The following is a 26,284-nucleotide window of genomic DNA, read 5'->3' as shown; positions in this document are numbered from 1 at the left end:
TTTGCTTCCTGATAAACTGGTGCCAAGTATGAAAAAAAAAAATTGCTGTGGTAGGAGAAGCCGCTATGAACCTTTTTACTTATATAATATACTTGCAAAAAATACTATGTAAATTAATGAATGATTGTTCTTTTCCAGGATTTTTCAATATATTCTCTTTAGTGTTTAACTGAATAAAGAAAGTGGAGGATTAGTAAACGATCATACACCCGGCGCAAGACGTGTGTGGTGTGATTTGGTAACTAGCGCAACCCTAATTTTCATGTTTTATGCAACGTTGTTTAAATAACAAATCCATTTGCGCCATTTTGTGGACTCACGGGCGTGCCGGTCTTAAAAGGATGTGTGTTAATACGCATTGTTGACACATTGATATTATGAAGAACTGAAATGGACTGCACCATTGACCAACTAAAAACTGGTCTAAAGTCCAGCACAGAGCAAATTAGATGTGCCCTTATGCAAGCCCAAATGCTTACACATTGCTTTATACACACACGATGTACAATATTACACAAAAATCTTTACATATGAAAAAAATAAAGGATTAAATTGTTACAATAATTATTATTTTCTACATAAATACAAAAACCACTACCTCAATGCCTTCTTCATCTATGGCTTTTTTTTTGTTGTTTATTCATGACAATTTGTTTTTGTTTAATGTTATTATTTTTAGCAGTATTATTTATTATATGCTAAATTATATTTGTTTTAATAAAAACAAGTTTTGATTTGTCCATCTGTCCACTGTTTTGGAGTTGTATCCATCACCATATGGGGCATAAGAATAGGATGTGTGTTTACTAAATTATAATTTTTTGACCACACTTCGTTATTATTGTTTATTTATTCGTTTGCTGGAAATTAGGACTGAATTTAGAAATAGTTTTGAAACAAATTTTTTTTTTAACAAACAAAATTAATTATGTAGGCTAATGGATGACTTCAGTGGAGAGAGTTTTCACCTTTTCCTAATCCAGAAAAGTAAAGGAGGAAAGAGTAAAAAGTAAAAAGAAAGTAAACAGGTCAAATGTAGGAGATTTGTTCTTTATACTTGCGCGGATGGTCTGTTTAACTGTTTTCTTCAAGTTAAGCCTTCAGTTTTTCCACTTACAAAGTCCGCCATGTAAATGGCAAATGCGCCATAAAGGGAATGGTAGATGATAATCTGATTGTTTATTGCTTGTTATGCTCCAAACTCTCCCTAAACTCATTAAGAGAATAAGCACAACCCTGTTAGAACATTTGCAGCATTTTTTGTTCTTAAAATAGCAGCGTATATATCTGTTCTTGAAATAGTAAATGGATTCAGGCACACTCTTAATGCTTTTGCATCATTCACTTTAGACTCTGCGCCTAGATCATTAAAATAGAGCCCTTTAAGTCCACCTATGCAGGTCATTCAAACAGACTTCAGTTCATTTTGTGGCCACTAATTGTGCAGAAATGTACCTTTTAAAAGTAAAGCGTACTTTTATTCTCCTTCATTTGTATTATATTTGACAACTCATGAAACTGCTGCAACACAGTTTTACAGTTTCAGACTTGACTTCTTAGTCAATAGAAAGTCAATAGAATGAATTAATCTGTGAAACAGTATTTCAATGCCAATTTTAAAATTCCATTACATGCAATTACCAAATAAGTGCATTCAAATGAGTTGAAAAAAAAACTTTTGTTTGCTGTTAAGGATAAAGGAAGGACTTTAAATCATCAGAGAATAAGCAGTATGCTGTATAAATATGACATGTCTAAGTTAGTAACTTTTTTTTTCTTTTTAGTTAGTTTCATTCCATATACCTTCCAAAATCAGTGTCTGAGCCTAAACTGTGCAAGTTTCATTTCTTGTATAGCAAACCAAGACTAAAGGCGGCAATATGAGTTTAAACACCTGGTAGTGCCAGACTGTCTGCCAGGCTGCGCCCAGTCCCAGGAGAATGGCGATGTCATAACTGTTGTTCTTTGCACCGTCACTGGCAGGAGGAGCATTAACAATCTATTGTGTGTGTGTGTGTTTGTGTGTGTGTGTGTGTGTGTGTGTGTGTGTGTGTGTGTGTGTGTGTGTGTGTGTGTGTGTGTGTATTTGTACCCTCAGGGTTTCTACAGTGAACTCAAACTGAACATATACACATAAGCACATGTTCCTGTCTATTCAAAGGTAAGAGTTCTCAGGGCAAGGGTTACTTGCTTCAAAGCACATACACACACACATACACTCATACTGTATATGGCCGTCCATGTTGACTGCAGTTTATCAGGGAAAGTGGAGCTGTCCTCTCCTGCAGAGCTCATCTGCTCCTGTGCCACCCTGCAACCCCCTGTAGACATTAGTGGGCTTTCCACACTCCCCACCCAAGGGGCAGGTGGAACACACACACTCACACTAACCAAACACCTCCTACTGAGTGGCATTGAATAGGACAGCTGCCCAGGAGATTAGGGCCAACTGCTTTGTGAGTAATGCAGTGTCGGCCACCATCAAAGCCAGTTGTTTTGAAGAGACAGGATGTGAGGCAGGATGTCCAGATTAAATAACAGGCCTATTAATGTCAGGCTGACAACAGCGCAGGAGAGGAGAAAACTCTTCTAAACTTTAGCTGTCATAATTTGATACGCCGCAGAACAATGCTTTTTGATTTCAGATAACATAATCCGAAATGATCCACAGCTCTATGGTTCTTTTTCAACATTTTCTAGAATTCTGAGAAGCGGTCAGAAGTTATAGTGAATGGGAACTGTTCACATTTTCTCCAATATAGAACAAATAAACGGTGAGGCTTTCTTTTGGTGGCTCCCATTTGTCCCTAATATTCATATATTCTTCAGTGATCCAATCAAAAATCATCTTTACCATTTCCCCCTGGAGTTGACCCTTTGCAAAGTCCCGCCCACTTCTCTATGTTGGGCAAGCTTTCAGTATCAGCGATAGCGCTCCTCTATCAATTTTTTCACTCTTCAGAGAAATAGTGAATCTTTCCTGGAAAATATACATACTAATTTCAGACAAAAAGAGGCAAAAATGTTTGTAATAGACATACAAAGCATATATTCTGGATTTACAGTAAATTTGACTCGTAATGAAATCACACAAAAAAGATCAAATTAATCTCATATACTGTAAAAAATATGGATGTATCATTCGTGATATCACCTATAGGTTTCTGAAGAGTGCAAATGAAGCTACAAGTGGGCTTGGCCAGTCGTTGCCATTTTGTTTGTGCATCATTAAGCTGACTCCTGCTAACCGAAAATGGGCAAAGAGGTGGGGCATGAGCAGAGCTAGAGATGCCTGCTAGCATTTTGCTTAACCAAACGGCAACCTCCCGCTCTTCCTCGTGAACCAAATACGGAAGTATGTCGCTAGTCCTGACTTCATAATAGAGCACATTTCTATTGACCCTGCGGTTAAAATGGCCAACTTTTCTGCAGAAAAAAGGTGTTTGCAGCCTGGTACAAAGAACTATTGTTTAACTATACCCTTCATGACAACTGTGAGGGGGTATATATATATATATATATATATATATATATATATATATATATATATATATATATTCAGTAGCTAATGAGCCTGAATCACCTGAGGTGCAGTTACGGTGACTAGCGAGACCTAGCTGTCACTCAAGTGGCAACACCTTTAATTATGCAGACTCAATATAACTTAAAATAAAAGAAACAAATGAGATATAAAAAATGTACCCCCCTCACAGTGGTTATGAATGGTAATATTAGCTTTATGCACCAAAACCATCTTTTGTACCAGGCTGTAAACATGTTTTAATCAGCTGTGAAATTAGCCAAGTTAGCATTGCAAGTCAGTGAACATCTGGGAGTTTCTGGAGCCAGCCACCAAATGGCCAGTTTGATGAATTGCAATTTTAGTTACTTCCATATTAGCTTCACGAGGGAGAGAAGGATGTTGCCACTTGGTACAGCCTAGAAGTATACGGATAGTTAGGATAGTGTGAGTATAATAAAATGTTGCATGATTCCCTAGCTTAATTCACATAACACTTGTAAACGGTAGCATCAAAACTATAGTCCATCTTTAAAATTATAAAAGACACTAAAGACTTATTCATAGTTGATCTGGATCTCCAGGCTATGCAGTTAGCTCATCTCATTGTTCATATTATGAGTCCTCAGGTAATTATTTTGCCATGTCACAAGAATTTATATGGGTGGCGCTGGTCCAATAACAGAAACTGTTAGTTTATGTGTCTCGTGTCCTTGCGTTTCAAGTCTTCTTTCATCAAGTAATATCACCCTTGATTTATAGCTTATGGTGAAGCTCTTCACACAAACGTATCCATTTCAATCCCTTCTCTAAGTTTCAGCAGAAGATGAAACTGTATATCGCCCTGCCTTCCCTACCTTCTGCATTGCAAGTCCTATACGAGCACATTTATACAATTTTTCATGTTAATCGCCAGTGTTATTCTACTACGACAAACACCATGACAGACAGAAATGGGAGCAAAAGAATATTGGTGTTATTATTGGCTGGATCACCTGTCAGTCAAACCGCAGTAATAATGTGATAATTCCTTACATTTATATAGCACTTTTCTAGACACTCAAAGTGCTTTACACATTGGGGGGAATTTCCTCATCCACCACCATTGTGTAGCATCCACCTGGATGACACGACAGCAGCCATATTGCGCCAGACCGCATACCACACACTAGCTGATTGGTGGAGAGGAGACAGAGTGATAAAGCCAATTATGATATGGAGATGGTTAGGAGGCCAGGATGGACATAGGCCATTGGGCAAATTTGGCCAGGATGCCGGGGTTAATCCCCTACTTTTTTTCGAAGGACATCCTGGGATTTTTCACGACCACAGAGAGTCAGGACCGCAGTTTACCATCTCATCTGAAAGATGGAGCTCATAGAGCAGTATAAGCAGGTCGCACACCAGAAGCACCGCTCGGCGCCGCGACATGGCATGCACATGACAGTTTAAAGTATCACACTCCAGACGCGCACATTCGAATGATATTTAACATGAATCTAATCAGATGGCGCTCTGTGGCGCAGCTGAAAAATAAACTGCGTCCTGAGTTGTGGCCGGGCGCCGCTAACAGCCGCCAACTTGTGGCGCCGGTGTGTGTACCTTGATAGAAACCTATGTTTAGAATTCTAAAATGCATGGCGCTGCGGCGCTTCTGGTGTGCGACCTGCTATAGAGTCCCCTTCATCATACTGGGGCGTTAGGACCCACACAGACAACAGGTTGAATGCCCCCTGCTGGTCTCACTAACACCACTTCCGTAAGCAACCTAGTTTTCCCATGTGGTCTCTCATCCAGGTACTGACCTGGCGCAGCACTGCTTATCTTCAGTGGATGACCATGTAAGAGATGCTGAGAGCTAGCTGCCAGCAGTGAAGGGTCAATTTATTTATTTATTTATTTGGACATGGACATCACATTTACACTGGACAAACAAATCCATTTGTTTACGTGTTTTAGCAGACTTGCTCAATCTCAACACCTGTCCACGGATACATATACACAACATTATAAACATTAAACACATTCATTCATTCATTTTCTTTTTAGCTTAGTCCCTTTATTAATCAAGGGTCGCCACAGCGGAATGAACCACCAACTTATCCAGCATATGTTTTACGCAAAGGATGCTATTCCAGCAGCAACCCAAAACTGGGAAAGACCCATATACTCACACATTGCATTCACACACATATACAGTACTATGGCCAATTTAGTTTATCCAATTCACCTATACCGCATGTCTTAGGACTGTTGGGAAACCGGAGCACATAGAGGAAACCCTCGTTAACACAGGGAGAACATGCAAACTCCACAAGGAAATGTAACTTACTCGAACCAGTGACCTTCTTGCTGTGAGTCAATCGTGCTACACCCTGCGACACCGTGACACCTTTAAAACACATTATAAACACTTAAACATTATAATTCTTTACTAAATATTGCTATAAGGCAAAAGCAATGGCAGAACGATCAAACAAACTAATAGTAAAATTGTGTAAACACTGCTGCTTTGTATTTAAACCACTTGACTACTAAAACATTTATATTACAGTCTAATTTTAGGCCAACAGGTAAATCATTCCACAATTTTGTTCCCTTAACAGAGAAAACAGATGCCACAGATTGCCACAGTTGTATATAAGTTTGATGTCAGTTATCATGTGGTGTGTGTTCACAGTGTGCAGGGAGGGGGAACTGTAATAGGGGAGGTCCCTTGTGTTCTTCACGTCCCATGCTGCCATGTTATCAGGGACGGGCCCCAGTGATGAAGGCTCTGAGAAGCTTGCAGAGATGTTCCACTTAACAATGTTAAGAACAGTCAGGTGGGTCATATCACATTCATTAATCCCTCCCTCCCTCTCTCTCAACTTTCCATTTGACCTGCTTACTCACGTGCTATCTTTTATTTCAGCACTCTTTTTATTCCTCTTTTTCATTCTGCATTTAATCCACCACCACGCCCCCACATTTCACATGATGCCTGTTACTTGTTCTCCTTTCCTCGAAAACCTCTTTTACAAAAGGGGATTGCTCTTACAAGCATAGACAAGCATAGCTGCTACTGACATAAATGTTAAAAGCACTAACACGGTTAGGGATATTAATACGCAATGTGTTAAACTGTGGCACAAAACTTATGAATAGGTGAAACCTTAATTTAGGCCCATATAAATACTCCATGAAGAGGTAGTGGCTTTTTGCTCATTTACAAGCATCGCTAAGAGTAAAACGATAACATGGTTTATTTAATCAGTATATCCTCTGATTAAAGTGCAACCAATAGGTGGCCAGTCACCATGGCAACTGTGATAATGACTGCAAGGACGGAGTTTAACCACAATAGTCTCATCCACTTGTAAACACAACCAACTGTTCTGTAGAATTGTACCAAACAATCCCACAATCTGACATCTTTTTATTCTGAACTCTTCACGTTGATGTGCCAAACCTTTTACTTTTCATAGTTATTTAAATATATGGCATAGACTTGTACTAAAGCAGAATTTGATGCTAAACACCCTAACAAGCACTTAGCAACTGCACAGCAACATGTTGGCAACCATCCAGAACAGCCAAGAAACAGCATAGCAACTTGTTAACACCAGTCAGGATAGATATACTGTATTTACAATATGCATCATTAGCAGCTGTTTCTATGGATGTTTATATCTGCAAATGACTTTAACACAATACAAGACGAAGAAGACTTTAGCTAACATGCGAAAGTTAGTTAACATTAACTAATATTTAGCTAAAATTAAAATGTTACCGTAGTTAAAACCTATAATATAATGTTTATAAGTATACATATGGAAATTAAAAATGTAGTAATATGTATGTATTATTAACCTGTTCATATATATATAAAGAGTATCATCATAGGCTCATTCTGAAAACGTAGCCCTATATATGTTTCTGGTGATCGTGAAATTATGTAGCCAGAAGTATGTAAGCTCGCCATGTACATCAGCAGACTTGAGACACAGAGAGGCTTTGAACACAACTCAGTGTTCGAGTCTGGTATAAAACGGTTTTAGAAACCATGTAAGACAAAAACAGAACCTAAAAAATTAAATAAACAAGTAAATAACAGGGTGAGAATGTGGTAAAATCTGAAAATGTGATAAAAATCAGGTGAGGGCTTTTCTTTTTCTGGATTGTTTTTTAAAACTGTCGGTTGGGTTTAGGGAAGTGGGTGGGTGAGTCAATCGGTGCTTTTGAAAACACTATTGGTTGAGTTTAGGTAAGGAGGAGGGTGGGTCAGTCGATTGGTCAGTCAATTGACAGCGGCCTTTGGTGGATTTACGCAAGGACATCAGGTGTGAATGTCACTCGCGAGAGAAATTTGAGATCTGAAAAAGCGTACACATTGGCCTCTGGTGGATTTGCGAAAACAAAAGCTGCAACAAAACATAGCTTCTGGGACGAATTTGCCACTTTCCACAAATGTATATAGGGGTACATTTTCAGAATGAGCCTGGGATAAAGTGTATATATGTAGTGTTGTCAAAAATATCGATATTTCGATAAGTATTGATTCTAGAATATTTAAAATGATACGATCTTTATTTTGGTTAGTATTGATACCGAAGTCAATACCCCATCTTCCTGGTGTCCAATGGATACCAAATTTCCAGTATTATGACTACACTAATATGTAACAAAATTTTGTTATAATAATATCCACAGTTTGCATATAAGGAAATCAAGACAAGCTATAATTCAGTCAAACATGCAATACGGTAACATAAAAAAATAGGATTGGAAAGGCATCCACTGCGTAAAAACTTGCTGGATAAGTTGGCGGTTCATTCCGTTGTGGCGACCCCGGATTAATAAAAGGACTAAGCCGACAAGAAAATTAATGAATGAACTCTAAATTGGTTTAAAACATGCAAACCATTAAATCTATGCTAACTGTGCCCCAAAACATTGCTAGTCATTCAGAACACCGTAGAAATGGCATAGCAAACTGACAACAATTCAGAACATCGTAGTAATAGCATAGCAACACGCTAGTCATTCAGAACATGTTAGCAATGACAAATGAGATCAGTAACCATTCAGAACACCCAAGAAATGGCATAGCATGTTGCTAACAACCATTCAGAACATGACAGCAATGGCATAGCAACTTGGTAACCATTCAGAGCAGCCTAATTTGGCAGTACACGTTTCTTAGTCATTAAGAAGACCAAAGAAATGGCATAGCAACGTGTTAACCATTTAGAACATCCTAATCATGGCAATATAATCTGTTAGTGATTAAAAACCATAGCAATGGCATGCTAACAACCGTTTAGAAAATGTGGTAGCAATGGCATAGCAGCTTGCTAACATTTCAGAATATGGTAGTAATGGCATTGCAGCATACTAACATTTCAGAATTTAGTAGCAATAGTATAACAGCACGTTAACTTTTCAGAAGGCTTTAGTGATCATGATATACATCCTACAATTTGCACCTACTGTATATTAAAAATTGCTCTTACAGCTACCAATAAAAAGATCCACAAACAAATGTTCTTGTGTGTGTGTGTGTGTGTGTGTGTGTGTGTGTGTGTGTGTGTGTGTGTGTGTATGTGTATGTGTGTGTGTGTGTGTGTGTGTGTGTGTGTGTGTGTGTGTGTGTGTGTGTGTGTGTGTGTGTGTGTGTATTAGTGAGTGTGTGTGTGTGTGTGTGTGTGCGCGCGTGCGCGCGCGCTCTGACATGTGTTATGACAGATCTTTCTCAACAGTTTTTCTTGTGAATGGGAAGTTTCTAGTCATTTCAGACTTACAGGGAACCTTTATCTTGGTCGTTAACCTCAAACCGTCACTGATCATGTATAGTGACTCATTTGTCATATGGTCTTGTTTCTGAATTACTCTGCTTCTCAGCAGCCAATCATTTTTCACGTACTGAAGAAAATTCTGTGATTACATAAGAGTTGCTACATTAAGATTAAGACAGCATCGGCATTTCCAGAAAATGTGCAAGCCTATATTCTTGATGTGTTTTTTACATTCTGTCCTATACAACTGTCGATTAACTCATAAATGGTAGCTCATTATGTTTTATTATTAAGTAACTCAATGCAGTAACATTCATACAACAATGGTAAAAATTGTATTTGAATTGGCATTAAATTAATATTATTGTTGTTGTTAATTTGGATAAAACATATTATGGTTAAAATGACATTTATTTTTGATTTAATTGAATTTAAATTCATTTTAATTTTAGTTGATTATTTTTTTATAATTGTTATATAAAAAGAAAAACAAGGTGAATTATTACATACAAAGATTTGACAAGACTTTTTCTTTTTTTTTTTGTTACATTTTTCCCCATGAACAACCTCCCTCCCCTTCAAAGAAAAAAATATTTAAAAAATATATTAATAAATTAAATTTATGAAATAGAAATAACTATAACAAAAAATGTTAAAAAATAAATAAATTAATTAAAGTAATACTAAATTAAATTAAATATTTACATAGTCACATGGTTTTAATAGTACAGTGAGAAAGTATTTTACAGTAATGTTTGTTTAGTTTTGATTTAAGTTCAAATGAAATGATTACTCCAGTCATTTATTGCTTTTATTACTATTACCAATAATAATAATAATAATAAAACATGTATTAAAATTGCTATTAAATATTGTTGTTGTTGTTGTTGTTTTTTTGGACAAAACATATTTTAGAAAAATATTGGGGTCAGTTTTATTATTTTTATGTTGTTTTTTTTAAGAAAATTGTTCTGTTCATCAAGGCGTCATTTATTAAATGTAAACATAAATGTTAAATTGTTAAATATTTATTACAATTTTAAAAACTGCTTTCTTATTGTACGTAGTTTCAAATGAAATGATTACTTCGGTCATTATTGCTTTTATTACTATCACCATTAATAATAATAATAATAATAATAATAATAATGGGTGACGCAGTGGGTAGCGCTGTCGCCTCACAGCAAGAATGTCGCTGGTTCAAATCTCGGCTGGGTCAGTTGGCGTTTCTGTGTGGAGTTTGCATGTTCTCCCTGCATTCACGTGGGTTTCCTCTGGGTGCAATAAGATTTACAGTTTGTACTGTATTTTTGATTAAATAAATGCTTTGTTGAACAGGAGAAGCTTATTTTGAAACTATCCTAATGATTCCAAACATTTAACAGGTGGTGTATGTTAACTCATAAATGGTAGCTCATTATATATGACTATATTAAGTAACCCAATGCAGTAACTTTCTTAAAACAATTTAAAATTGCCATTAAATTATTATTATTATTATTGTTATTCATTTGGACAAAGCATATTTTGGTCAAGTTGGCATTTAATTTGTGTAACATTTTAAAGATTTACACGACCGATCAAAAGTTTAGCGTCAGTTTTTTTTTCATGTTTTTTTTTTTTTTTTGTTTGTTTGTTTAAAGAAAATTATTCTGCTCATCAAGGGGGCATTTATTAAATATAAAATCAAAAACATATATTTGTTACAAATTTAAATAACTGCATTCTTATTGTTTGTAGTTTCAAATAAATTGACATGATTATGGCTTTTATTACTATCACCATTAATAATAATAGTTAATAGTAACAATAATGATGAATATTAGAGTGATTTCTGAGGGAGTAATAAAGCTGAATATTCACCTTTAAAATCACTGGAATAAATCATTAAATTATAAACAAATTTTTGAACAATTATGTCAATGCAATAACATTTCAAAATTTTACAATTTGTATTTTATTTTTGATTAAATTGGTGAGAAGAATAAGCTTATTTTATAACCTTTTTAAAAATCCTACTGTACTCAGCATAGTTTCTCATCATCAAAACCGATGTGGTCATGACAGAACCACTTGTATATATATTTTGTGTTTACATGTGTGTCTGTTTGTTCTTTACCATCCTTGCATTTTTTCAAAGTACCGAAAGAGGGAGCAGGGATGGATGGAACATGTTAATTTTTAAGGTTTCTCTACTGACCCTTTTTTTTTTTAGTTGTGATGCGTCTCTGTTGCTTTCTCTACCTCTCCTATCTGTCTCTCTCCTGCACCCGCTCTCTCTCTTTCTCCCTTTTTCTATCTCTCACTCGCTCTCTGTCGCTGTTTGGTCATTCTGACATCCGCTTCTGGATCACAGCATCTCTGGCGCTGCAGGAGAGTTTTCTTGTGCTGTCTGATTTCCCCCCCCTAAAGTTTCTCCTTTTGCTCCTCATGTCCTCTGTGACTGAAGACGCTTTCTTCTTCTTCTTCTGTGGCTTTTTTTAAAAGCAACCAGAAACTTTCACTTCGATTTCCGAAATCATCCTCCGGTAGTGTTGCGGGTGAAGACGAAGCGCGTCTCTTTCTCCGAATGGATTTGGAAAAACTCTTTCCATTTTGTCCAGGACAATCTCAACTGTAGCATTGCAAATTAGAATAACTGTTTGATTTTTCAGCTATAACAGACCACAGGAAATGATTAATGGGTGTATGTGTGTCTTACTAATTTGTTTATGTGTTCTAGGTATGTTTCTGTGTTTCTATGATGTCTAACAGTCTAACATGTTTGCTCCAGACGTCCTTTGCCGAGAGGTCAAGGGCATGGGATTATATGTCAAGTGTCGTCATATTGGTTTCTAGAGAGCAGCATACATATCGCACGTGTGCAAGTGCACACACACACACACGCACACACGAGCCAGGCTGGCACAAAGAGTCTCAACAGACAAGACATCATCAGCTGCATCCGTTTCTAGTCATTACACATTGTTTTATACACACAAATTGTATCATTTTAATTTTTTCTTATTCACATTGAAGTGTGTTTTGATTCGATTTAGAACTAGACTAACATTTCAAAAATCTTTTTCCTTGTTTTATTTGCTGTTTAAAAAGCTGATCTGGTGTCATGACTCATTGTTTCCGGCACTGAAAGGGTTTATTAGTCTGTGAATTCTCCCCTGCCAACTCCCAGGCAGGCAGGCGAGTAAGTAACCCGATTCGGAGGCATCTGCTTGGGGAAGAGCGCATATCCGCCTCCCCCTCGCCCTGATTCCTCTCCTCCTCCCGAAGCTGTGGTTAGCCCTGCCCTTACGGGTCATGTGACTTCTCTGAAGCTCCCTCCTCCCCCTGCCTCCCCCCGTGTTTCCAGTAACTGCTGAAAGGAGGGGCTGAGTCAGTCTTCAACCAGCTTCCCTTTGACCACAGCTTGTTAAAGAATTTGTCAACGTGGACTCCAGGGTGCACATTTTTTTCCTCCTTGTGATAGATAGATTTGAATTTTTTTCGTCTCTCCCTCCCTGGAACGGTCCGATTACGTCAGGAAGCCATAATCACTTCCTGCACTAAGACAGAGAAAGAGGGTGTGTGTGTGTGTGAGAGAGAGAAAGAGAGCGGTTTGTATAATGGACTTTGATATTTGGCGGCATGTGTGCCGAGACGCTTGTCTGAAAGGGTTTCATTCACAAAAAAAGAAGGGGATAATGATTGGAGAAAGAGCGGGTGAAAAGTACAATTTACTTTTTAACCTGATTACAGTCTTCCTGTGATTCTCACAGCTGCCGGGCTGATTTTCCCGATCGTATTAGATCAGGGGTGCCCAAACTTTTTCTTATGAAGTGCCAAAAACCAAACTTGATTGAGGCTTGTTTGCCGAAGGTAAATATAGCTGCCATGGGGAATTTCCTAATTTATTTAAGAATGTTTAAAAATGACTAGAAAACATTGTTTTAAATTTAACTAATACAGTTATTTCTTACATTTTATAATGTACTTATTACAGTAAAAACAAAAACATCTAATTTATAACAGAATTACACTAGTATATGCCTTGATTTGCTCGCCGATGTCTTCTGCATAGTCTGCCATCTGTCGAGTGACAGTATTTACACTTTTAAAAATCTGATTCGTTTATAACATTTAAATAAACATTTAATCTGAGTTAGCTTTTTCTGTAGCTCAGCAGTAAAATACAAAAAAAGGTTGCGTCAAATTAGAAATGATTATAAGTAGACTGTTAGGTTGGGGTTATTGTAAGTTGACATGTACTTGCAAAGTTTCTTATAGTCAGTTAAATGTCTGTTTAGCAGCAGTATCAGCAGATATTAAGCAGACAGTCTACTAATACTCAAATAGACCATCAAAATAAAGTGTTGCCAAAAATACTAAAGATAATAAAAATGTTAGTGAACCGCCCTCTGTCATCTTTTATTTTTTATTTATTATTATCCTCATTTTATTACAAAAACTTTTGTCTTGAGTGAAAAAAAAAATCATCACATAATGAAAATCAATTGAAAAAAATAAATATATAAGTTTTCCAATAAAGTTAAGTGCTACATCAAAAAAAAAAAAAAATTTTGTGGGGTGAACTGCCTTTTTAAAATAGCTCTATTAGCATTTTGGTTCATGTAAACGTTGATGTTGTATGTATAGGAGTGTTACTATTGTTACCAAGGTGCCATTGACGTAAGAGGAAGCTGTAACTGTCGTATGTGGTGTGGAAAGAGGAATATTAATAGGTGTGAATGTGGATTAGGGAAGTCTTCAGTCTAGATGCGTCAGTCTAGTCTTTTTTTCTAGTAAAACAGAAAAAAAAGGGTTTGGGTCACACTTAATTTTGATGGTCTGTTTGTTGAATTTTAAGTTGCATTGCATCTACATGTAATGTAATGTAATGTGTATTTATGTAGAGAGCATTTACTGTGTTTGATCATTCACCCAAAGCGCTTCACAATCATGGGGGAGGGGTTCTCCACACCACTACTTGTGTGCAGCATCCACATGCCAATTAATTCTCATTAGATTATAAGTAGACAGTTAGGTTGGGGTTAGGGTTAGTGTAAGTTGACCTGTATTTGCAAAGGTTCTTATAGTCAGTTAAATGTCTGTTGAAGAATCACTATCAACAGATATTTAAAAGACAGCCTTACTAACACTCAAATGGACCATCAAAATAAAGTGTTACCAAAGTTTGTTTTGCTAAATATAAGAGCAACATTTTAGGGGTTAAAAATTCTGGTAAATCCATGTCTCTATATATCATAAAAAATGACATCCTGTAAATGACATGCCCTCTAAACTTATGAACAATAAAAAAACACCAAGAAAAAAAAATCAAGGTGATTGAAAAAAAAATGCTGAATGGCACTGGAAACACACCAGAAGCAGAAAGCCGAACCGTCTCCCATGGTTTTACTGAAGGCGCACCTTTGATGAGATCTCTTAAATGTAATTGCTGGTAAACCCTGCCCTGAGGGATGCTGGGTCGGAGCTGGTAGACGCGGGGAGGTTGTGGTGGCTGCAGGCTTTGCCAAATGGTAATTTTCCATGTGCATGAGAAAGAAAAAAAAAGTTTGAAATAGATTTGAAATAAAAAAGAACAAGCAGCCTGGTTATTCATTCATCGTGTCAGATGGCCACTGTTGTGGTGAGAGAGGGAAAGTTCCCACTAGAATTATGAATATGTCACATAACGGCATGATTGCATGTGGACCGCGCTGTAAAACTCTGAAATAGCTGCCCGATTTAGCTCTCATCAGTTTTTCTGGGTTAAGGTTAGTCTGTACAGCCAGATAAATGACTAAGGGGAATTAGTCAGCCAAACCAAACATTCTGAGAATAACTTTCAGCCCGCCGTATGGGGTCTGTTTTGTTGCTAATATTGGGAATAAACACATCTTGCGCCCTCTGTTCGGTGTGGGGTAGATGGGGCGAATAGTGTATACAGATCTCTGGAGAAAAAAGATACCTTTGAAGACAGATGAGAGACTTGTGACTGGACGTGAATGCAGTGATTTAGTCTTGACGTTACTCAGCAGTTTCTTGTGCCCGATTGAGAGTGACTCACGGCTCGGAGCAGAATGATGTGTTTGTAACGAGGATGGGCATGAATGTCGCTCTTTAATCAAGTGCTTTCATCTTGCGGTTTAAAGCTGATCCAGAGTTCTCAAGCTCCGAACAAAAGACATTCCTCTCTTCCCAACCTGACATTTTAATGTCTGGTTTACTGTAAAAAGAAATGAACAGAGGAATCTTTAGAGAACGACAGAGAGGGGGTAAAAAGCATCACTTTGGAATGAAACGTGCTGTTGCTATGTGTCCAAACATTCTTTGTGATTGGACAAAACAAATTTGGAAATTTTAAGTCTGTCCAATCAAAGCACAGCTGTTCTGCTTGGTCTCCGTCACCCCTCCTTTTTCAGCCTTGCCAGCTTTTCTTGGACCGAATTGATGTCCATATTAGGTCTGATTCAGTAAAAATCCCCTCCCATGCCCTTTTGTCTATTATACCCAGTGCTAATTCACTTTTATCTCTAGCTGCAAAAAGCATTCTCCGTTTATGTACAGTAAATGAATTACGGATGATCTCATTGGCCCATGTCATCACTATATTAATTATATTTGCCACCTGTCAGAAATTCTCCCTGCTCATTTTTTGTATAATCAGTGAGCATTCTGGATTTATTTTCGATTACACAAGACAAATAGAGCATTTTATATGTATTTGGAAAAAAATATTTGTTTAAAAAACATGTATGAAATTATCCTGATGTAATTGTGTGTTTTAATGTGCACAGAATGAGTCTAAAGTCTTTTTGCAGGGTTAGAAATTTGCATGAATAGTTAAATATTGTTTGGAATAAATGTTGAGATTTTGTTCAGGCATTAAAATGTCTTTTTAATAGCCTAAATATTGTTTTTAGCAGCTTTCTTTTGTATAACTAAATTGAAGAGGATTTTTGTGATGATAAATGTATGTGTATATTTAAAATATAATTTTACATTGAGAACAAATTATGCTGTTTAAACATGTTAACCTTCTTTGCTTGTCCATCTAAATTAACTTGCAGTTAATTTGATCCTATGAATTAGACAATTAAAACTAAACCATTGAAAATTAAATCAGCATATTTAACAGTTACTTTTAGAAGTATTTGTATCTGCTCAAAAATAATGCATGTATTCATGCAAACACACACCAAAAAGTGCTTAAAATTGCTGCAATTATTCATTTATATCACATATTTTTGTTTAACATATATACACCACTCCTCTTCCCAGAAAATGTATCATCAGGAACATCCAAGTCATTTGAGTAAAATAGCCTTTTGTGAGGAAAAAAGCTTCAGATATTTCAATCTTTCTGTGACTCACTGAAAGCACCTAAGCGTCTGGTCTTGTCCCTCATTCCAAGTCAATGGAAGTTTAAAATGTGTCATTCAAAGGTTCATTGGATCTTTCTGGTAAGGGTTAAACATTTGGATGTTTGTTTTGTAAAATTATATAGTGTGGAACATGAGATTCAAATGTGTTTGCTGTATCTAATGTTTTGGAGCAAAATCCTGCAACTAAATTGTGTTTATGAGAATCTGTAACTCTTAGAATAGAATTATTTAGTTGTCTTGTTGTTTTTCTGAGAAGTGACACAGAGCAGTTAGTTAATGTAATTAGTGTACTTTAAGTACTTACTATTAAGTGAGCACAGACCTCTTCTCTCCCTTGCTCTTTGCTTATCTTCTAATAGTCCCTTTTAAATCAGCAATGAGATATCATGCTTTGAAAGCACACAAAGAAACTACCATGCACTATTACAATTTTTTTCGTTCTAAAAACATGCCAGTAGAAAATATAAAATTGTTAATCTTTATTTTGGTAATCAGTTCTCCTTCTGCCTTATCAGTTTTATGCCTCAAATCCTCCTAAATCTTCTCTTCCATGCCCCATTCTTAAGATGATTTGATTTGATTTAATTGTTTAATTAAAATCAGTTAAATCTCACACACTTTTGGGTTTTCTGTAGCGCACAGAAATTGTGTTTTTGAAACGAACTGATTGTGCAAGTAATTCTGAGAAAATGTGGCAATGTTTTGTCCTGTATGTGTTAACAGAGTCCTCCCAATTCGTGGTAAATAATTAAAAATTGCTGAACAAGATTCTTAAAAGTGTGTAATATAAAAAATGATTTTGCTACAGCAAGAACTGTTTTAAATAAAGTGTTTAGAGTAATTCACTAAAACCGAGGATGTCTAAATTACTGCACAGATCAGTTAATAAATTTAGCCTTTTTGTAAGAATATTCAGGCACTTTTGTGTGGTTATTAATTGTTAAAAACCATTTAGATATGTTTATTATCATTTTAAAAAACGAAACAGGATGAAAGCAAATTTTTATCAAGCTATTTTAAATGTACTTTCATATATATCTCACTTATTTAAATGGTTTTAGAATAAAAGCATATTTGTCTTAAGAAAATCTAATCTGACAAGTGTTTACTGTATTACTGATTCCCTAAAATGTGTTTGATTTCATTCATGCTTTATTTTTAGGATTGAGTTAAACTGAATGAAAATTTCGTTACTGTCTCTGTTTTATAAGTTCATTTCTGTTGGTATGAATATTCTTTTACTAGGTGTTAAATTATTTTAGAGCTCTGCAAAGCCTTGGAAAGCTACAAATTAATTTTGCTTTGCAAAGACCACAAAGGGTGTGTGTTTTTTTAAAAGATTTGTCCGTGACGGCCAGCTCAAGTCATCTCCTAAAACTCTCCAGACAATTTAGTAAAATTATTTTACAAAGCTCAAAATTAATAGTCTTTGTTACAAAAAATGAAATGGCTAAAAGCTCAGTTTGAAATGTGCTTTTCATCCTTTTTCATATGCAGATTTTGAGTCAGATTATATCTTTAAATAAGATTGCATATTTAAAAGATAAACTCAATAAAATTGTGATGCTTTAAAATGTTGAAATAGAAATAGTTTGGTGTTCTGCTTTCCTTTATTAGTCTTCAGAAAACTTCAGTAATTTGTTTTGTTATGTGAGGTAATTCTCTGTGTCTAACTCTTAATTTTCATCTCTCAGATGTGTTAATTTCTCTCTAACAATTTTTTCTGACATATCTTTTCTTTTATATTTTTTGTCAACTCTTTTGTTCTTGAGATTTTTTTTTGTCATTAGAACAGAATTGCAATCTGAGATACTACTCAGGAATTCTTTCCCGTGTCTCTGTTAGTGTTTGACGAACAGAAGACCTTTTTTTCTACGGTTATTAGTAATAGCAATAATATGTCACTTTTTGACAGTGATGCATAGTTTTATTCAGAGCTTCCATTTAAATAAAAACAACTAATCATTTATAGAATCTGAGCGAAGGATTCTTGATCTTTTCCTTATGCATTTTCCATAATTTAATGATTAATTCTCAAATTGTTTGTTGTGCTTTCGTTAAAAATAAATGACAAAGAATTGGTCTCAACATTTAAAATACATTTAAAATATGTATATATTTAAAAAACAATTATTTGAAGTGTTTTCCCTCATTCTTTCCTAAACTTCTATTCTCTTTTTTGTATATTTCAGATCTCATATCTGACTCACGGATTGCTTCTGGACATTTCTCTGAAACACTTTCTGGAGATTATTTTCACTGCTACAACAAAAACTGGGAAAGACACACACTGAAGTGAGTAAAACTTGAGTTTAAAAAATATGCCCAGGAAAATACATACAAATTAGAAATAAAATCATTCACGTTTATTCAAATGTGTTTTTACATATAGTTTAGTAATTAAATGTGTCTTCATGTACTTTATATAATTTGTACTAGATATATTATATACAACTGAAGTCAAAATTATTAGCCCTTCTATTAATTTTGTTCTGTTTTAAATGTTTTCCAAATTGCGTTAAACAGAGCAAGGAAATTTTTACAGTGTTTTCTATAATATTTTGTATTTTGGGAAAAGTATTATTTGTTTAATTTCTGCTAAAATAAAAGCAATTTTTAAATTTTAATCAATATTTTTTATCAATAATTTTACCCCCTTAAGCAATATATTTGCGTCAGTTATCTAAAGAACAAACCCTTGTTAAACATACTTGCCTAATTATCCTATTTGACCTAGTTAAGTGTTTAAATTGCACTTTCAGCTGAATACTAGTGTCGTAAAAAATATCCAGTAGAATATTAGGCAAAGATAAAAGAAATCAGTTATTAGAAAGTCGTTATTAAAAGTATTCTGTTTAGAAACCTGTTGAAAAAATACTCTCTCTGTTAAACAGAATCAACTCTTAATATAAAAGAATTAAAATTGAACACAAGGACTAATCATTTTGTCTTTAACTGTATATCTGATTTATATTGACAGCCATAACAAGTTGACATGCAGACGTTAAAGAATATGTGCAGTGCAATTCTTAGTAATTTACATGCAAGCAAAAGCAAAAAATAGCTAAGGTGGTATGTTATTTTAAAGAAGGTACATACTTTATTGGTTATATGAGCATTCATTTGTCCCATATGAGATTTATGTGGATGCATACATATGAAAATGATCCTTACATATATACAAACTATACAAACTATAATAAAATGTATTCGTTTTTATGTGTATTACAAAAGTATAATGTTTCCATAACTTCATATTTATGGAATCAAAGCATTCAGATCAACCGTTACTTTAAAGTCAACTCAGGGGCGGCCATTTTGTGCTTTATCTGCCTCCATTTTGTAAAAGTTGCAGCTGTAGCCTCTCGATTGGGACGCCCTGACATTCATTCCATACTCAGATGTATTAAATTATGGTGGAAATTGTCCAAATATGCTGTAATGCATACTTCCAGTAGTTTCTCTGCGTCTTTGCAGTGTAATGTAGGGTAGGTTTAGAAAAGTCAGACTCAGTTTTAACATATTTCACATAGGCTACTCCTTGTTGTACATTAATTCACTTGTGCACCATTTCATTAAAGTTATATTTCAGTTTATTTATATATGCATTTAAATAACTTAGACTGTACAAAATGCTAAATGAAAGAGAACAAAGTATTAATTTTGCCTCTTCACAATAGTCATGCTGAAGTGGGCCTGAAACGGATCAACAGACTTTTTGGTCTAGTAATTTCAGCGTAAATTTTACTCACAGGTTATTAACATGACCGTTATTACAGCTGCCAAAACTCTCAAAGTGAAAATGAAAGAGAAAAAAGTTAAATAAATAAATACTGCCGTCATAGCGGTGTTTGAAATCAATCCATGCGTGACAAATAAACATGTCAAACTCCTATTTAAATGAAACGAATCTCATTAAATGTGTTTTTGTTAACATTTTAGCTGGACTTAAATGCCTAAAGGAACTATTCCATTATTTAATTATACTATAGATTTGACTTTACAAAATATTCAAAATTATCAAAGAACTAAGGACAAAATAATAAAGCATTAATCTGTTATTTAGAAAACCTATTGTGATGTTGCAACTCTGCCTTAATGTTTAGCTTTTTGTTTGTAAATAAATAGTAACTATATGTACAATTATCATGCTTTATAAAGCCATGTTAGTATTCAATTAATTTAATTTTCTCAATAATGAATATGCACTGCAAAATATGTGATTCGTTAATCACTCTTAAGCTCATTTAAAATGGATCAGTGTCAGAAAAATAATCCTGCTTTTGTTTTGAATTTAGATTATTATTTTCTTTATTCCAGAAACTAGGTCTAATACAAAAGACAGCCAAAACAATACAAACCACACAATAAACATTTATAAAAGACAGTTATGCCAATAGTTCATCAAAGGTGACTGATTAACTAGGGCCAAACAGAATCTACGGACACTTTTTGCTCTTTCTGTGGAGAATTATGTAGATAATCTGCAGATTTAAGTGGAACTAAAAAATTAACATATAAAATAAAAACAATACCTTTTTTTACTTTTATTGAATGTTTACCATGCAAATCCAATTAGATCTAGTTAATTGGTAAACAAAGCAAGTCTGTCATATAATATATCTACTAAAACACAAAATTATTGTAAATGAATCATATGAACATTTTAATAATAATATTATTATTAAAAATAATGTTAATGAAATAATTTAAAAACTAGATAAATATAAATTTACACACATTTACATTTTATCAAGTAGATAAATAGACTGAATACAATAATGGGCTAAAAATCTGCAAAAATGCGCAGATTCGTGTGGCCCTACAACGCACCCCAGTGAGCCTATTTAAATTAATAAAAAAAATTCTCTGATGAATAAGTAAGGTAAAGAATATGTAATTAATGGTTGTCACAATACTGTATCACAATATACTGTATAGTTGATTGATTTCATTAAGATTATTTTAACAAAAATTTATCAATAATAAATTTACATTATTACAATAATTTAATTGCCATCATTTAAATTCATCATATATTCTTGTGTTTCAAAAAAAATTAAAATGTACAAAGTATTAAATAATATTTATTATTTTATTAAATGTACACTAGTTTGCATACATTTTAACCTAGAAGATCATTGTCTTATGAGGAGATATTTATGAAAAGTCACAAATTCCAAAATTGCTAGTACAGTTAAAGTCAGAGTTATTAGACCACCTGAATTATTAGCTTTCCTCTTTGTTTTTTCCCCAATTTCTGTTAAACGGAGAATGTTTTTTTCTACACATTTCTGAACATAATAGTTTTAATAACTCATTTCTTATAACTGATTTATTTTATCTTTGCCATGATGGCAGTAAATAATATTTGGTTAGATATTTTTCAAGATACTTCTATACAGCTTAAAGTGACATTTAAAGGCTTAACTATGTTAATTGTGTTAATTAAGTCAGGGTAATTAGGCAAGTTAATGATGGTTTGTTCTGTACACTATCAAAAAATAAAGCTTGAAGGGTCTAATAATATTGACCTTAAAATGTTTTTTTTTTTTAATTAAAAGCTGCTTTTATTCTAGTCGAAATAAAACAAATAAGACTTTCTCCAGAAGAATAAATATTATCAGACATACTGTGACAATTTCCTTGCTCTGTTGAACATAATTTGGGAAATACTTAAAAAAGAAATAAAATTAAAGGGGGGGCTAATAATTCTGACATCAACTGTGTATGAACTGTGTAGATTTTTGAAAATAAAATGAATAATCTAAACAAAATTTGCATTATATTTATATGCGATCACATTTCCAACAAGAACAATCCAGTGCCAATAGTCTTGAACTGTTCTGAAAAGGTTGAGTGTGTGTTTGAGCAAAACAGAAACGTGAGTGTGTATGTGTGTGTGCTGATGAAAACTCCACAAGCTGAAGAGACACACCGGGAGTGTGAACTTGATGAAACTGAGGTGAAAGACAGACAAAGTGTGTGCATGGACGTAAGTGTGTGTGAAAATGCGTGAATGTGTCAGTGTTAGTCATCCATCTACAATGTCTGAAAGGCCTCACCTGTGGATCAGGTGTATTCAGACACACAATATGGTTTTGTATATAACGTGACACACTCGTCTCAAATGTTCTCTTATTTCTTAGGGATTATCCCTAATCTGTTCTGAGAAGCTCTTATACTGAGATCAGGCGCTTTGCTGCTGTTTTAAGTATGAGCATGTTGTGGGCATTTTCCTATGCATGATTGGATATAAATGAACGCGTATTGAAAGTACATAGGAACATAACCGTTCGCCATACACCAATATTTACTATCTTTTACAATATATTATTATTTAATCCTTTTATTATTTTAAATAATGTACATTCCAAAAACAGTACAAAGAAAAACAAATTGTATAAACACAGTAACCTCAACAATAAAGCAGGAAATTCATTCATTCATTCATTTTCTTGTCGGCTTAGTCCCTTTATTAATACGGGGTCGGCACAGCGGAATGAACCACCAACTTATCCAGCAAGTTTTTAGGCAGCGGATGCCCTTCCAGCCGCAACCCATCTCTGGGAAACATCCACACACACACCACGACCTTCTTGCTGTGAGGCGACAGCACTACCTACTGCACCACTGCTTCGCCCAAAGCAGGAAATTAATAATATATAAATAACATTAAACTAAATTGCCTGTAGTGTATGTGTGTGTGAATAAATAAGTATGTGTATGTGTGTGTGAATAAGTATGTATGGATGTTTCCTAGTACTGGGTTGCATTTGGAAGGGCATCCGCTGTGTAAAACATATGCTGGATAAGTTGGTGGTTCATACCATTTGCGGCGACCCCAGATAAATAAAGGGACTAAGCCGAAAAGGATGAATGAATAAATAACATTAAAAAGTAAAGTGATAAATAACAAATGGGGAATATTTACTTATAGTTTAAACTTAGTTACCATAGTATGTTCAGATTTTACAATATATTTATGTAATTTCCATTGTTATTCATATTTTTTTAAATAACAACTCTTTAATAAAACTGTTTTGTTTAAATGCACTAAAAATCATTGGCTGCATTTACCGAGAAACGGATAAAAAAGGAGGTGTACTCATTTTTGCTGAGCACTGTATGCTTGTTTACATGTACCATAAACTAAAATTAACTGAGCAAATAATGACACAAGCGAAAAAGGAAGAAAAAATGAGCAACTAATTGAAAGAGTGTGCAGATGTGCTCACACAGACCCCAGACACGTTACAAAGTGTGTTTGCACGACTCAACTCTGACAGCCGTGACAAACAGTGAAGCAGAAAAACATAATGAGTAAGTCCCGACTGATTGAGTTGCACACACGACCCCCCTCCAAAACCCACACACCACCACCCATCCTGCCTTTTATCATAACTCAACCCGTGAGTCAGCAGGATCCAGACTGGACACCAGCCATCATAGATCCTGCTTTGCTTCTAATCAAGTTTTCAGACATGTTTTTGTTTCCCTCCTGCCATCACCATAAGGCCTTTCTCATGTTTGATGAGTCATGAAGCATCTCGACACAAAAAACAAAACAAAAAAAGCCTCTTTCTGCTGACCACCGTCTGCTCGTTTGCTCTCCTCGAGGGTCCATAGGGGGCCATCTGATGTGGTTATGAGTGTATCGCCAATGGATAACCAATGGAGTGACTCTGTCTTTCTCTATCTCTCAAACAGAAAGTCTTTGTCGTACCTTGGAGCAGATGGTGGCCCTTATTGGGTGAGTAATTCAAGACATTGACTTATATCTAGGGGCCCGTGAGCAAATGGAAAGGCCAAAAGACAGTGTGTGTGTGCACATATGTGTGGTTTTCAGTTTGTCAGAGAGGGTGGGCGGACTACTTAGATGTATAGTGGAAAATGAAAGAGTTAAAATGAGAGAAAGTCACTTACTAATGTGCCGTTTGGGCTCCTTTGTTGTGTTTGCTGCGGGGAAACCCTGTAGATGGTCTGTTAGGTGTCTGCCTACAGTTCCCATAAAGCATCAAATTGACAGGTTTGACTGTGGAAATTGGTATGGCGGTGGTGGCAGTGGTAAATTACAGGCCTGAATGAGCTCATGGGGTCCCGGGCTTTGTCTGAAATTCCCATCATCTTGTTTTTGGAGCTAAGTGGCCTAGAAAGACGGGGAGATGTTGTTGATGCTGGACGCCCACTTTTTGCTTGTTGTTGTTATACCGACTGTGTGATTGCTTAAGCAAACAAAGACCAAGCTTGAGCTTGTGTTTTACAATTAGATGAGCATTCTGGTATGGGTAAAACGAATGTACCTTTAGTAGCTTTGTGTTTTATATGCATTTATGCTTTCTGGCATTAACCTCTGGTTAAGTTTGACTTAAGGCAAGATACTACAGGTGTATAGCATAAAAATTGTAATTAATATTTATCACCATACACTTATCACAAGTTTACTTGCAGATCAAAGACAAAAAGGTGTTTTTTTAAGCAGGAAAAAAATTAAACAATGCTGCTTTGTTTTTTTTCTATCCTTTAGAATGAATCTTGTATAATTAAACTATTTAATTTACTATATGAAACATAAGGTCATGACTATCATACTCTTTTTTTTTTCACTAATAGGCATTGAGTATTAAACTAGGCTGATATAAACAAAAATATGTAGTTTTCAAATGAATTATTTTATTATTTAAGACCCTGAACCACAAGCACTCTTATGTTGCTATTAAGTCTATTTTTGATAGTTGCCAAGAATACATTGCATGGGTCAAAAGTATGGATTTTTAAAAGACAGAAATCCTTAGGATCATCAGGATAAAAATCATGTTCCACAAAAAATTTTTTCTACATTTCCTATCGTACAGTATCATTTCAGCATCGATATCGCAATGTTATCATTCACAATAGTCACATCGCAGAATATATGCAATGTTGACTTTATATTATAACTGATCATTTGCATGTGTTTTTGATGCCTGTGATTGTATGATTTTAAAAGCATTCCGGTATAAGAAATTGTACCATTTGTGACCTTAACTACAGTTACTTTTATTGAATTAGTTTTATTTTTGTTTTTCAGTTACTTTACTTGAATACTGTTAGACTTGGGTAATGAGAATTTATTTAAATTGTATGTTTTTCTTGATTGTATTTATAAATGTTATGCATTAAAATACTCACAACACAAGCAGATACAAAAATGCACTGTAAACAGCACAGACCACAACGTTAACATGTTGCTAGACCCTAAATAATTTTAAGATTGTTTATTAGATTTTATAAAGATGCATTTACACTGCAGAATCATTCCATTTGATTTAACATTATAAATTCTTTCCAAAAAGAGATATTAAGTCATCTGGGGAACTTCATTAATATCGCAATATAAAAATATTGCAATGTTAAATTTGTCCAATATCATGCAGCCATATTTCCTGTTGTAAATTCATATTCAAAACTTAAGTTTTGATTAGTAATTTAATTTCCATTGCCAAGAACTTAATTTGGACCATTTTAAGGGTGATTTTTCTCAATATTTATTTCAGTTTACAACCTCAGATTCTGCATATTCAAATAGTTTTGTTTCACTGTCCTATCCTAACAAACCTTAGATCAGTGGACATTTAATTGTT

The 26,284-nt window shown here is 34.8% G+C and overlaps 1 long non-coding RNA gene across 7 annotated transcripts in view; it reads left to right on the top strand.

Moving 5' to 3' along the window:
• Nucleotides 1–26,284, top strand: part of LOC137496591 (uncharacterized) — a 102,371-nt gene that overhangs the window by 45,326 nt on the left and 30,761 nt on the right. For 5 of the 7 annotated variants that reach the window (XR_012386383.1, XR_012386387.1, XR_012386388.1 and 2 more), the window contains 4 exons: nucleotides 2,099–2,161; nucleotides 6,201–6,345; nucleotides 18,854–18,956; nucleotides 24,372–24,414. This is a non-coding gene — a long non-coding RNA (uncharacterized lncRNA). Of the gene's footprint in view, nucleotides 1–2,098; nucleotides 2,162–6,200; nucleotides 6,346–18,853; nucleotides 21,166–24,371; nucleotides 24,415–26,284 lie in introns of those variants that run through there. The other 2 variants (XR_012386389.1, XR_012386385.1) reach the window with 1 other exon arrangement.

The sequence above is a fragment of the Danio rerio genome, chromosome 10, assembly GCF_049306965.1.
Source record: "Danio rerio strain Tuebingen ecotype United States chromosome 10, GRCz12tu, whole genome shotgun sequence".
Lineage (NCBI taxonomy): Eukaryota > Metazoa > Chordata > Actinopteri > Cypriniformes > Danionidae > Danio > Danio rerio.
Note: the sequence above shows the minus strand (reverse complement) of the source record. Positions and strands in the feature narration are given on the sequence as shown.